The sequence below is a fragment of the Macaca thibetana genome, chromosome X (genome assembly GCF_024542745.1).
Source record: "Macaca thibetana thibetana isolate TM-01 chromosome X, ASM2454274v1, whole genome shotgun sequence".
In the NCBI taxonomy this organism is placed as follows: Eukaryota; Metazoa; Chordata; class Mammalia; order Primates; family Cercopithecidae; genus Macaca; species Macaca thibetana.
The window spans coordinates 133,667,690-133,682,274 of record NC_065598.1 but is presented as its reverse complement, the minus strand read 5'-3'; the positions used below and the strand labels follow the sequence as shown (position 1 = coordinate 133,682,274).

General features: G+C 40.9%; 1 protein-coding gene and 1 long non-coding RNA gene across 4 annotated transcripts in view; one reads left to right on the top strand and one right to left on the bottom strand.

The window, feature by feature from the left end:
- The window catches only part of FGF13 (fibroblast growth factor 13), a 612,099-nt gene that overhangs the window by 490,931 nt on the left and 106,583 nt on the right, over positions 1-14,585 (top strand). The gene's annotated exons all lie outside the window — the stretch shown is intronic.
- LOC126946155 (uncharacterized) overlaps positions 1-14,585 on the bottom strand; it is a 79,698-nt gene that overhangs the window by 35,081 nt on the left and 30,032 nt on the right. Inside the window, exon 2 of one of the 2 annotated variants that reach the window (XR_007722596.1) lies at positions 5,094-5,209. The exons of the other annotated variant lie outside the window; for it this stretch is intronic. This is a non-coding gene — a long non-coding RNA (uncharacterized LOC126946155). The remainder of the gene's footprint in view (positions 1-5,093; positions 5,210-14,585) is intronic. 2 annotated transcript variants of the gene reach the window in all.

Below are 14,585 nucleotides of genomic sequence, written 5' to 3'. Positions count from 1 at the left end.
ACCTGAGTGTATATATTTATGTATGTATAAATTACACATATGTATATATCTACTAATATATTTCATGTTTTTATTTGTTGTATTATAGAGTATATGCAAACATACAAATTTTAAAAGTTGAGAAAAATACATATTCCAATATGCTCTTTCTATATCTTTTTTTTTTTTTTTTTTTTTGAAATGGAGTCTTGCGCTATCACCCAGGCTGGAGTGCAGTGGCACAGTCTTGGCTCACTGCAACCTCTGCCTCCTGGGTTCAAGCAATTCTCCTGCCTCAGCCTCCCAAGTAGCTGGGATTACAGGTATGCGCCACCATGCCCAGATAATTTTTGTATTTTTAATAGAGATGGGGTTTCCCCATGTTGGCCAGGCTGGTCTTGAACTCCTGACCTCAGGTGATTTGCCCGCTTCGGCCTCCCAAAGTGTTGGGATTACAGGCCTGAGTCACCATGCCTGGCTGTCCACATATAATTGTCTTGCCCATTCCTAAGGCTCATGCATCCCACTTTGGAGAACACTTCTCTAGCATGTAGTCCATCGTAGGTGCTCAATTAATAACATTTGTTGAATTATTGAATGAGTTTAAATCCAGGTTTTTCTACTTACTGTGTGAACCTGAATACGTTCTGCTATCAATATTCTAGGCCTTTGTTTTGTCCTCCATAAAATGGTATAAATAATAATAGCTGTATTGGGGGGTCATTGTGAGGCTTAAATTAAATAATATAGTAAATGTTAATAATAATTGCTGTGATATTGATGATGATGAGAACAATGGCAAACATGTTTAATTCTCCACTTCTTAGATGAAATGATTTATGTCTTGCCCTCATCACACCATTACTTTTGACCGTGGATACACCTAATATATTCCAGTTGATATGATGCATTCCATACACAGGATTTTGAAGTAAGATCTGTTCCTGCAGGACATCTGTTCCAGCCTGTGAACATAATTTTCTGGTAATGGACATAGAGAAAAGCAATAAAGGAGGAGGTATTTACCCTCTTTAAGCATATCTCCAAAAGTAGTACCGTTCGATGATATAAGTTGTGAAAGAAAGATGCTAGTGGAAATGATACAAAAGCAAGACCAAGACACACTTAGAGGAGTTAAAGGGTGACATCTTATGTACTAACTCCCCTATCTAATTAACTATCAGGCATAGAGTTACCCTCCACCCGCCTCTCCACCCTCATCAGAACCTGCCTATGCCTCTGAGCATGGATCACTTTGAAGTAAGGCAGGAATGAAACCAGGAAAAGTTTTGCGGGGACACACATTTCTCATTTCTCCTCTGACTCCTTAGAGTCCAGATTCTGCTAGTCTGCAGTATGGTGCAGCATTATACTGTGAGCTGGCAATGGGGCAATAGATGGTGCATGGAAAGAAGGAAGGAAAAATAACTTCCTCACCTCCTTTTCTTTCCTCAGCCCACTGTCTCCACCACTTTCACCAAGGTTGTCCTACCAAGGTTGTCATCTTCTAGTGACAAAAGCCAGTGGATATATACAATCCTGAACTAACTCGACTTCTCAAGAGTATTTTATTTGAACTCTCGCGAGGCCCTTCTTCCTTCCTGAAACTCTCTCCTTCCTCAGTTTGTGTGATGTCATTATTTTCTACTTTGTCTTTTACCTTTTGTCTGGTCTTCCCTAGTCTCCTTCACTGCCTCCTCTTCCTCTGTCGTAAATGTTAGTGTTTCTCATGGTTTCATCCTCAGCCTTCTTCTAATCTCTCTCTCTCTGCGTTCTTCCTAGAGCAGCTCATCCATCTCCACACCCCCGCCATGACTGTAAGCACCATCTCTTTGCTCATCACTACAGAATCTTTATCTCTAGACCAGGACCCTTTCCCATATTCCGGGCTTATTACTTCTAGATTATCTTCACTGCCATCCCCTACAGGCATACCTAAACACCGAACGTATGTGTATATGTGTGCCCATTCACATGTGTGCAGCAAAAAACAATTAGTTGGCAGAGAGTCAAAAAACATTGGTATGTAGTACGAGCTGTCACTTTTTGAGTGATGTTGTGCAAATTTAGCTTCCTCACCTATAAAAATGTTAAAAAATCCGTTTGGGTGATGGGTACACTAGAAGCCTAGCCCCCGCCCCCATTTACAAATGTAATACCCATGTAACAAACAAGCACATGTACCCCCTGAATCGAATTTTTTTAAAGATGTTAACTAAAGCTGTCTTTTGGAAAGAAATAAAACATTTGAAGTATCTCTCCATTAACTTGAATTATTTAAAAGCCTGACAGTTTAGCGTTGTAATGTAGCTGGAAATAATTATTGCTCTAATATCCAACAACTGTTTTCATATAACCATAGTTATTTAAATCACCCATATAATTATAAACTTTTATTTATTTAAAAAATGGTGAAATGCACTCCAAGTTGCTAACGCCCCAGCCATCCTGTTGCCCAAGTCAGAAGCCCTATAGTACTCTTTGGAACCTACCTCCTCTTCCCCTCCCCATTGGGGTCCATAACCAACAGCTATAGATTGTATATCCACAGTGGCCCCGTGGTCTGTTGCCTTTTCTCTAGTCACAGTGTCATTGCCTTAATTGAGGCTATCAACATTGCTCTTGCACAACTGACATGCTCTCCATAGTTCTCTCCACCTCTAGTCTTGTACCTACAACCGCCATGCTAGTGTTCATGCTGCAGCCACTGAAATCTTTCTAAAATGCCAACCTGATCAAGTCTCTCCCTTGCTTAAAGGCCTGGCATGGTTTCCCATGGCATAAAGGATTGTGTCAAATCCTATCCCGTGGTCCAGGGAGTCACACATAATCTGACTCCTAACACCTTCCATCGTTTTATTCCTCATCCCATCCCTGGAAATCTGTGCTCCAGCCATTCCAAACTGCCTGCATTTCTAAACTGTGCTAGACTGTCCCAAGCCTGTATGTCTTTGTACTTGTGAACTCTGCCTGCAATTTTCTCAGCCCAGCACATTTTCACCCTCCCCAAAATTGATTTGACTAATGGCCACTAGCCTTCAAAGCTCAGCTACAAACACTTGCTCTGAGACAGGCTTTCCTGATCATCCCTGAGGCTAGGTTTGGTAGGTAGGCATGTGTACCCGCCCCCGTGTGATTTTACAATGCCTGTGCCACATTTCTGTCATTACAGTTGTCACCTTTTAAGGTAATTATGTGTACGTGTATGTGTGTGTGTGTGTGTGTGTGTGTGTGTGTTTTGGTCTCTCTCCCCTGGGACTAAAAGCTCATTTAGGGCAGAGGCTTTGTATGATTTCTCTGGAGCAGCTACTCTCTCCACCTGGTTGCCTACTGCTCTTCCTTCAGTTCTCAGCTTAATATCATATCATCTTTTCTGGGATGCTTTCCCTGACTTCAACCTCCCAACCCCCAACCAATGGAAGGTCCTGTGAGATATCGCTCCTCTGTAGCATGAAAGTTCTCCTTTGCATTGAAAGTGCCTGTTTATTGTCTGTCTCTTCCAGTAAACACTGAACTCCTTGAAGAAAGGGACTAGGTTTTGTTCACGATTACGTTTCCCACTGCAACCTCCTAGAACCAAGCACAGAGAGCAGTACAGATGAGACACTTGTGAAACATTTGCTGATTCACTTTTCATTTGGAGATTGTGATTTTGCCTCTTATTTCTTTCATTAAAATTGCTTTCCCATTTATTTAAAAAAATATTTTTATTGTGGTAAGAAAGCATAGCATGATATCTACTCTTTTAAATTTTTAAGCGTACAATACAATATTGTTAACTATGAGCACAATGTTGTACAGCGGATTTCCATGTTTAAAACACTCCTGGTTACATCAACTTTTCCAAGCATTATATAGTTTTATAGGTTTGGACTGCTGTCTTGTCCTCTAGGTGGGGTTGTTTGAAAAAGAAATGGCAAAGTTGTATATGCTTTGAAATCAATGAGTCCTGTATTTGTCTGCTAGTGCTGCCATAACAAAACACCACAGATTGAGTGGCATAAACAACACAAATGGATTTTACCTCGGTTCTGGAGGCTAGAAGTCCAAAATCAGGGTACTGTTAGGTTGGTTTCTGGAGAAGCCCCTCTTTCTGGCTTATAGGTGGCCACCTTCGTGCTGTGCTCACATAGCCTTTCCTCTCCATAGAAAGAGATTGAGCTCGAGTGTTTCTTCGGCTTAGAGGGACACCAGATGTATCAGATTAGAGCCCTGCCTTATGGGCCCCAATTGAACCTCAATTATCTCTCTTAAGGTCCTGTCTTCAAATACAGTCACGTTGGGGGTTAGAGCTTTAGTAGATGCATTTGGGGGATGCGGTTCAGTTCATAACAGGTATACATCCCAAGATTATCAAAATTGTGTGCAATTAAATGAAACAATATATTTAAAGCACCTTGGAGCAAAGCAGCAGAATTAGTTGTAACCAGTGATCAAATATTCTGAGTGTCATTTACCTTACATCTCAAAGGAGGGGAATTATGCTGCTGGAGCAGTGCAGGGACTAGTGGAAGCCCCGGAGAACCTCTGGGCTTGAGAAACGGTATTTGAGTTCTCTCCCATTCCATCCCTTCAGGTTACTAGTCCTGCGGCCTAGAATCTCTTTGGCAGGCAGAGAAGCTCCATTCTCTCCAGGTCAAGTGGACATCTTTCTTCAAGGACTTTAATTTTACTATTTCCAAGGTACCAGGCATCTAAAAGCTCCCTAAAAGAACCCTTGCCTGGAAACCAAAAATACTACAAGCAGTGAAGACGGCATCGTCGTCGGAAACTTTCTGACCTCATCCCACTCTGGCCATCTGATAGGTGGGTTGAGAATACAGTGCCAACTGGGATGAAGACCTTTGAGAGGCCACGAAGAGGAGCCTCTCTGAGTGATTCTGTCAGTCCTGGCTAAAGAGGCCTGTGTCCAGGAGACACCAGCCTGGTGTGCCCTTGAAGTGTTTTTCACTCAATGCTACTATTGAGGGACCTTAGTAGCTATTGTGGGAAATAAAGGATTCTGAAGGCAAATTAGTATGTTTATTCCAGAGTTTCTCACATTTAATAGATTTATTTATTTACTGTAGGCTTTAGTTGTACCTTTAGCAAGCCAAATACATAGTACTAATTACCAATAGTTTGGTGTGCTGTGCAGTCTTTCACAAACTCACTGATCACAGGACCTCTTCATTCGGAGAATCTTGATCGGATTATTATTCTCCAAGACTCTCTTTTAGGAATGGTAACTCTGAAAAAAATCATGAAAAAAGCGATTGCTGTGAGTTGGACTTTGACTCAAATAATTCCTCCAGGCCTACCCTGCTGTCTCCCTCCCTGAGTCACCTACACATGGGCCCCCAGTAATTCAACATCCGTTTGGCCTCCTATCTTGGCTGGGCTGCCTTCTCCTGTTAGCCTGCCTTTTTCTTGACTGACTTAGAATTTCCATAGGATTCTGTTGTCAGCCTTGTGTTCAGGTTCCATTCTTTCTGATGAGAATTAGTGGGCACACAGATCAGGCCCTTGGGAGTGTCAGAACCTGGTTTGTTCCTAACTCTATCAGGGAGCTTAGAGTCTGTCATGGTTAGGAGGGAAACAGATGAAATCACTTGATACCTTTCAAATAAGGGCTTTGCTTACAGCCCAGGGTAGAGTGCCCTAGGGAGATACTAAGGGACTTGCATACTAGCCATCTTACAAAAGGCTAATTTGCCTGGAAGAAGAAGAAGGAAACCAGCATTTATCAACTGCTTACTATATTCTAGGCACTGTAGTAAGTGCTTTGCATACATTACTCGAGTTCGTACAACCAACCTATGAGATAGACAGAATTTTTGGATCCACTTTACAGAGCAGGAAACTGAGTTTCAAAAATATGCGGAGACAAGCCCAAGGAAGCATATCTTAGCATGAGCAGAAGAGCCAGGACTCCAGTCTATCCCCTTGTGGCTCTAGGATTCCTGCCTTTCACTAATTTTCTCTGTTGCTTCCCGGTGAATCTAGGGAGGTGGTGAAGTCCATCGGCATTGTGTTGGTCAAATCAAAGAGTACCTTATATAGCTATTTGAAATAACCTCTTTCTGCCCCCTCCTGCAGGAGCCAATTACTTTTAGGAAATAGTTCTGTAGTCAATAGAACTATTTTTTTTTTTTTAATAGACAGTGATCCAGGTTCTGGTAGGGAACCTACAACTCCAGTCTTCATCCTCACAGCAAGGTGCTTAGATCCTCATCACTGTCACCTGTGTCTCTTAACAGAGCTCCCTATATCCTATCTTCCTCCTTCCCCCTCATATTCTCCACTCTGCAGCCCAAGTCACCTTTCTGAATGTCATTTGATTCCTTTCTGGTGTAAAAGCTAGTCACCATTGAGATAAATCCAAACTCCTTAAACTGGCTTCCTAAATTATTCCCTGCCTATTTCTTCAGAGTGTACCTCCCAAACCCTCTCCTCTGTGCCCAATCTCACCCCGTAGTCTGTGGACATGCCAAGCAACTTCCAGTTTCAGCTGTGTCCTGTTTAGTTTCAGGTAATTTCACACTTCTAAATAGGCTCCCTCATCCACCTCATCTGCCTTTTGAACAGCTGTTCCATTTTCAATGCTCAGTTCAAGTATCACCTGCTCTATGAAGTTTTTTCTGGTTCCCTCTCACCTTCTCTGAGTCTTACCAGGCCTGGCTCGGCCTCTGAGCCTTATATTCTTTAAGACGGCGCTGATTGCCTTCCGCAGGTTTCTCTCATCTCTAGACAAGCTCCTTCCCTAGCAGGGACCTGGGATTATTTATTCTTGTGTCTCAAACACCCAGAAAAGGCCTTAAACATCATGGGAACCCTGGAAATGTTTGCTGAATAAAAGAATGGAAAGGAATTTCTCCTAAAATAGGGTAAGAATTTGACATTAATTTTTAAATTGGCCAAGAGAATCTTCAAGAGAAATGAAATGAATAAGGATTGTAATTTGATTTGTTTTGTCCCTATTGTCATGAGATGTTAACCTGGAAAGATCTAAATATTTAATTTATTTTTCCATGAAACTCCTGAGAGGAAAAAGAAATTGTTGCAACGTGCCTTGTTGGGAGGATTAGCATGCAACTGAAATACATTATTTCTCCACAAAGGGGTGCTATGAACACAAAAGAAGCCATTCTCTATTCGTTTATTCTTCCTCAGAGAGAGAGGAACTGCACAAACCAAGTAACTTTTTTATTTTCCCTGCATTGTGTACAATTGTACAAGAATGGAATAACTCTCCACCATTGCCAGAAAATTATGTATGCCTCGGACAAGTCTTCCTACTAATAAGATTCACACTCACACACCCTAACTCCTTTAAAAGATTCAGGCATCCAGTTTAAAGATGTCTGATTTGTGGTGTATCTGGAATTTGTTCATTGACACATTTAGATGTTATGTACTATGATGTCAGAAACACAACTGAACAGAATAAAAACATGCACGATGTTTGCTTTTAACTCTCATACAGGATAGACCATTTTAGAAGCAGGCTTATCCAGGTATCAGAGATGGGATATCAGTCAGCTCTTGTCAGTAATAATATATAGATATAGTAATACAAGCTGTGTACACTTGTTTAGATTTGTTTCTTATGAAACCACGATGGGGAGCACACATAACACAGCCAATATTTGGGAACGTTGTACTTTGTGTAACCAGTGACTTAAGCCAATCACATCTTGTCTTCAATGTCTCATTTCCAGTTTCTGCCTTCAGCATATTTTGATGGCCTTGGATTCTGAGTAATATTTTTAAACTGTACTCATGTATGTCTTCTCATTGAGACTTGTTCCTTTAACTCCTGGGCTCTGCGTGTATGTGTGTGTTTTCCATATTTATAACTCCTGCACATGACAAAGGTCCTGATACGTTCTAAGGACTCAGTTAATGTTTGTGGATTGCTTGCTTATTGATCTGTTTTCACAAAAATGCTGCCCAAAAATGTCAAGCAGGATAATGATGAGGTTACAAGAGAGACAACTGAATGGGCAAGAAGAGACAAAGGGTAAGAGAAGAGGACTAACTTCCATTGACTGCTCACGAAATGCCACGCACTGTACTGAGGACTTTATCTAAATATCTCATTTAATTCTTACAAAAGCCCAATGAAGAAATAATTATCACCCCAGTCCCACCACCTGTCTTTTGCATGATTGTGGCCATGATATCAAAATAATCAAATAGATGGCATTTGGAGGTATATAATAGTCTTTACCTATGCCTTCCACACATCAGGGTCTCAGTGGTGCTTGACTAGGATTTGCACTGTGGGTTAGTATAGTTCATGGGTTGTTATTTGAAGCTGACTCTTGTGTTCATGCAGGTGAGCAGGAATCTTCCTGGCTGTTCTCTCTGCCCCTGTTACCCTCAGTGAAAATTAAAGGAAGCACAGTGCATAGTGGTTGACGGGAATGAAGGTTTCCAACCTTCTAACTGTGGTGGGAGAGCTTCCTGTGTGGCATTTCCCCTCCTTCCTGAAACCCTTTACTATCGTAGGAAATGAGTGACTTGGGCAATTGCGATAGAGTTCAAACAATTGGATTCACTGAAGAACATTTTATGGAGGAGGAGGAGGAGGAACACAAAATCTTGAAAACTCTAGGTTGAGAGAAACCATCAAGGGTATCCAGGTTAACCACTAAGCAGGCTTTTGAATCCCCTGACAGTATTCCAAATTGCCATCTCTGTGACCTTGGCAAAAAACTTCTCTCTTAGTGAGTTTCCACATAGGCAAAAACAAAAACAAAAATGAAAAATCTAAACAAACAAAACCTTATAGGGTTGTCGTAAAGATCAGAGAAAACATACTCCTGGAATATATTAGGTACCCAGTACATATTTTAAAAATAGACTTTATTTTTAGAGCAGTTTTAGGTTCATAGCATAACTGATCATAAGGTACAGAGTTGACATATACCCTGGGATCCCCTGGATGGCCTCCCCCCTAGAAATATCCACCCACTGGAGTGGTACATTTGTTACAGTTGATGAACCTGATTATCACCTAAAGTCCATAGATTGCATAAGGGTTCGCTCTTGGTGTTGTACCTTGTCTGGGTTTGGACAAATGTATAAAAGGCCATTATAGTATCATACAGAGGAGTTTCACTGCCCAAAAAATCCTCTGTGCTCCTCTAATTCATCTCTCCCTCCCCACCAACCCCTGGCAATGACTGATCTGTTTACTGCCTCCGTGGTTTTGACTTTTCCAGAATGTCATACAGTTGGAGTCACATGGAGTAACCTTTTCAGATTGGCTTCTTTCACTTGGTAAGATGCATTTAAAGTTCTGTGTATTTTCATGGCTTGATAGCTCATCTCTTTTAGCACTCTTTTATGCCATCGTCTGGATGTACCACACTTTAGTTATTCATTCACCTACTGAAGGACATCTTGGTTGCTTCTAAGTTTTGGCAACTATGAATAAAGCTGCTATAAACATCAGTTTGCAGGTTTTCGTGTGGATATTAGATTTCAACTCATTAGTACTCAGTATTGTTTAAATGAAAAATATATCTGTCCTTACTCCCATAAGTTCCTCCTTTCCATAAATTCTTCCCAAGGTGACGGATCAGTGCATCCAAGAGGCCCAATTTGCAGCAAAATGCTCATTAATTAGCCAAGAGGCTGCGGTGGCACAGCAAGTAAACAACGTACTACAAATCTGTTTACAGCAGCTTCTGCAGACATTTTAAAACAATTAAACTGTCAAGGGGGCCTGGAGACAGAGCTTTGCATTTTAATGGGAAATGATTAAATCTCAGGCATTATTGCCTTTGATGTGTCTGGGCTTTAAGAAGAGGGCAGAGTATTGATTGAGGCCTCCAGGAAGGCAGGAAGCTTACTTGTGCTGCTTGACCACAATGCAATGAAAGCTTGGAGATCTGTCACTTCTTGGGCTGGAATTAAAGGCCACTAGCCAAAAATTTAACTGGATTTGTCAGCTTCTGTTTAGTCGGACTCTGCCTGTAGGAACAGATGATAGATCATGACCTCCGGGGTATTATTCGTCGATTGGCAGAGAGAGAGAGAGAGAGAGAGAGAGAGAGAGAGAGAGAGCCCCTTGCTGATGGCATCTATCAGAAAAGGCTGAATGACACAGAGCCATGTGGTGACCTCCGTATTTACACTATCTGGATTAAAACCATTGTAAAGCAAGTGAAAGCCACCCATGTAGTCACTGCCTAAGTCAACTCATGCAAACTGCACTCTCACCTGTGAATATGTGTGTGCCACAGTTATGACAGACACGCAGTCTCAAACATCTAATGTATTCACCTTCTCTATTGAGTTGATCTATTTACAGGTGGTGGTCAGATCACATGTGGTTCTTACCCTCTAGCTACTCACAGTCCAGTAAGTGAGGGAACATGTAAGCAGCTGGGTACCATCCAGTACAACGATAGGTGTTGGGTACAGTGAGGGGACCAAGGAGGTCACATTCAAATTGAGAGATGTGGAGGGGCTGGCAGAAAATTTAAGGGGACAAGGACACTTCAAGCTGAGGGAAGTTCTTGAACAAACCTGTGGAGGTGTGAAAAAGCCTAGTACATTCCAAAAACCAAGTCTGGTAGTGTGGAACCTGAGTCCCCTGGTACTTTTTAAAGGATGGGGTGACCTTAGTCCTCAGGTTTAAAAACTGAAATCACGAAATAAATGATGACGTTATTGAAGTATAGCACCACATAACGCTACATAGAATAGGTGAGCACTACCATTGTCTGTGCCTTTCTATTGCTTAAAATCCTTCCATTTGTCATACTTCTTAAAAGTATGCCAATTGGAGGACAAGACACTTGCTTCCAAAATGAGAATACCTTTGTGAAAATTGACAAATTTGTGTGAATTAGCTTAATCAGATTGCTTTCCTCCACAACACCTGACCAAGACCAGCCACTCTGATGACTAGGAGAATAGGGGGAGGTGGAATGCAAAAGAAGGTAGGAGCATGGAGTACTGAGGGTGGAGAGGGCTCCTCTTGCAGTGGAATTACAGGCAGCTAAGGAGCAGCACAAAGTCCCTGCATGGCTGAGAATTAGTTTAGGGGAAAGGAAAGAGGATCGCAGAAATAAATCTTACCTGACTTGCAATTTGGCTCCATGCCAGCCCTCCTTTTGTTTATTTCTGTGCTGTCTAGACATTAATAGATTGAGCTGCTCCCATCCCTGGGGACCCCCTTCCCCACTACACTGACCAGTGCAGCCCCTGCAGGGCCATTATAAGAAGCTATGGCACATCTGAAAGAGTGAGTCTCTTGATTAGACCTCATAAGACCGCTCATATGAAGATGACTTAATTTTGTCCCTTGAGAAATACCTTTTTTTAAGAGCTCTTACATCGGCCAAGAGAGACTGCCTCCATATTAGGGTTTTCTATTTTTGTTTGAAGGAAATTGGCATCTCTCCTGTGTAAAGAGTTTAGTGAAGCCTAAATTCTTCCATTAGCCATTTTGGTTTGCAAACAGGGATCTGAATATATGCAGCTTTTTACCTGGTGGCCTGAGCACTAGCTCAGCTTCCTAACCAAAGAACAACGGGGAATGCCCCATGGCCACATTCTGAATCTGATCATCTGTGCTTCTAAGCATGATTGACTAGTTAAAATAATGATTTTCTAGGGAACAGGACTGGCTACAGAATTTGCAGGGGTTCGTGCAAAACGAAAATGTAGAGACCCTTGTTCAAAAAATGGTTAGTTTCAAAATGGTGACAGCAAATCATGAAACCCAGTGCAGGGCCCTTCTCAAAACAGGGCCCTTTGCTGCTGCATAGGCCATGTGTCCAGGAGGTAGCCCTACCAAAGAACAGATATTTTGCCCTTTTGGGTTCTAAAGGCTCCTGTTGTTCAGGTCCCTGGGCTGTGGATGGCTATTGGGGTATAGGGGACGGTGTTTGATTTCAGGGCAGAACAAATTTTCTCCATCCTCTGCCTACTGCTGAAATCCCATCCTCACAGCTAAACCAATTTTGTTGAGGCTGGATCCATTTGGGAGGGGCTGACATTTGCGGCTGTTGTCTGTTACACTCTTAGTGTTAGATGGAAAAGTGGAGGGAGAGAGCACAAGGCAATTTTGATTATGCGGAGAAGCTTATGAAAAAATATGTAAGTTTATGAAATGCTTTTGGATATACATTATTTTCCTTTCCATAGAGCACTGAATATGAGTATTGGGGCTTAATAAATATAGCTCCCCGTGGGTGTTGGTAATTCTTCAATATTCATTGATAGTGACAATATTTGGAACTTGAGACAGATTTCCTTTCTCTCTGACTCAAGGGCAGTTTTCCCAGAGCCACACAGAAGGAGAATCCAATCTGTTCAATAGGAAAGACTCATTTGATCCCAGAATAACTTACATTTCCATTTCTATTTGAATTTTTAACAAAAATAGTGGGTCTTCCATAGAGCAAAAATTAAAAGTATGGCAATTTTGTTTCAGGGTTTGCTTTTTCTTAAAATTTTGATTCCTATATTAACACTATTGAGTGCTTCAGTAACGAGTATGGTGTAATGCTAAAATAGTCTGTTTCTTGCTCTTTGTTATAATTAGCTAAAAGCCTTTTCATAGGCTGCTCATAGATTTTCTGAATTTTTAACAAGGGACTTTGATATGAAAATATAATTTTGTGGCACAGAACTAAAAGTTCTGGTAGAATTTCAACATTTTACGAGTAATTGTTACGGAGGATTGAGCAACTATAATTCTTACAAATGTCTATTTTGCTTGTAGCATTTTCTATTCATCAATAATTCAATTTCAAAATAAAAGACACATTTCAACATCCCAAACGCTATCGGGGAGCCTTTCAGACTGTAAGATTCCTGACTGTGGGAGAAGTCTACTAAATAAGGCAGCTAGCTCCAAAAACTTCTCTAATGTGCTGAGGGATCCTGTTACAGACCGTTTTTCACAATTCTAGAAGGCAAAATAAAATCATATGCTTGGAAATAGTAAGTTTCAGCAAATAGTATAGGCAAAGCTTATGTCTGAGTCCAAGCAGTGGTCTGATTACTGCCAGAACAATACTGCTACATGATGAATCATTAATGATCTCGGAGAGTCATAATGGTCTGTCACTAATGCCCATTAATGATCTCTCTATACCGAGAGTATGAGCTTGATGTTTCTGGCCATTACCTTGGAGACTACTTTAGATATGCCTTAAACTTTCTCTGATATCCTCTCTCTCTGTGTCTGCTCCAAATGTAGACAGCAATTGTCTGGGTAGGACCAGCTTATAAAGAAGCATGGCTTTGTTAAGGAAGTCGTATTCAGGTAAGATTTATTTATGCAATGTTTTTGAAGGACATAGATTTGAATGTTTCTCCTGGACATTGATGACTTTGTAGAAATTAACAAAATTATACCAGGGATCTTTCTGCTGATATCTTTTTCTTTCTGGATGGGACAGGGGTTCTCGATTCCCTTTACCTCGGGATGTTTGACTGTTAAGAATGGATTCTTTTTGCAAAATGCATCATTTTTTTTTTCTAGGAGGAATTTAAAATATTAATTGTTATAAGAAAGTGAATGTGTTTTTCTGACCATTTGAAACTCTATTTGCATTTAGAAAATGGTGGCACTCACTGATTCAAGAGAGATTTCCTGCTTCTAGATTTGCATTTACTCTATGCATACAGCACAAAACATTAATTTTAATTTCTAAAGAAAAAAGAGAATAAGTAATCATAATTGGCTTTTAATGTAGTTTTCTTTTAGCTTAGGGAAAGGAAAGAAAGAGAAGATGACACTTCGCTAAGGGAAGGTGGACACAATCACCCTTTAATTCTGAGAAACTTATTAGGTGTATCTTCAGGGAAATCACAGAAGATAGGCACTCCATAATGTCTCAGTGAAACTAGGAGAGTATCGGTTCCTCCATGGCGGCAAGGCAGATGCCGCAGATAGCTGATGGAACCAACGCCCAAGAGCTTCCAGCTCACGGGAAAAAAACAAGCTGAGAGAAGGTTGCCGGAGCGACCAGTTTCAAGTCTCTTTAAAAAGAGCAGGACAGGGATTCTTTTGGAGGGTTGAAATCACTCCTCCAGCTACATTTTTAATGGGAAGTTTTTACATATAACTAATAAAAAATGGCATCATTTCTTGGAAAACTTTTTGCCAATCTTCGTATTGTCTGAATAAAGCCACCTCATGAAGCAAACACTTTCATGGAAAGCCTTTGCACTTCCTTTATCGTTGAACCTGAAAGGATCCCAGAGAACTCTAACCTTGCTACACGTTTTATTTTGCTAGAACATGTTGTCCAGATGAGTAATTATTCCTGGTGATTTTCTGTTTCCTCCAAATCTTTCCCTCTGTCCTGCAACTGCTGAGTAGCATGTGTTTATTCACGTAATTAACTGGGATTAATAGGCTTTCTCTTCTGAGTACCTCACAGGTTCTCCTGAGCTATCTGGAGTTCTCCTAGAGCATCCCCAAATGGAGATTTGGATTGATCTGTCATGTTACATGAGCATTGTTTATCTGATTGTTTTTAATTGGGTTCCCCATAAAAATGAGAGAATAGAAAAAGCTTATTTGAAAGATTAGTACATCAAGGGCAATATTAGTTGTGAAAATCATTACAGAATTTGTGAGATTGGTTCCA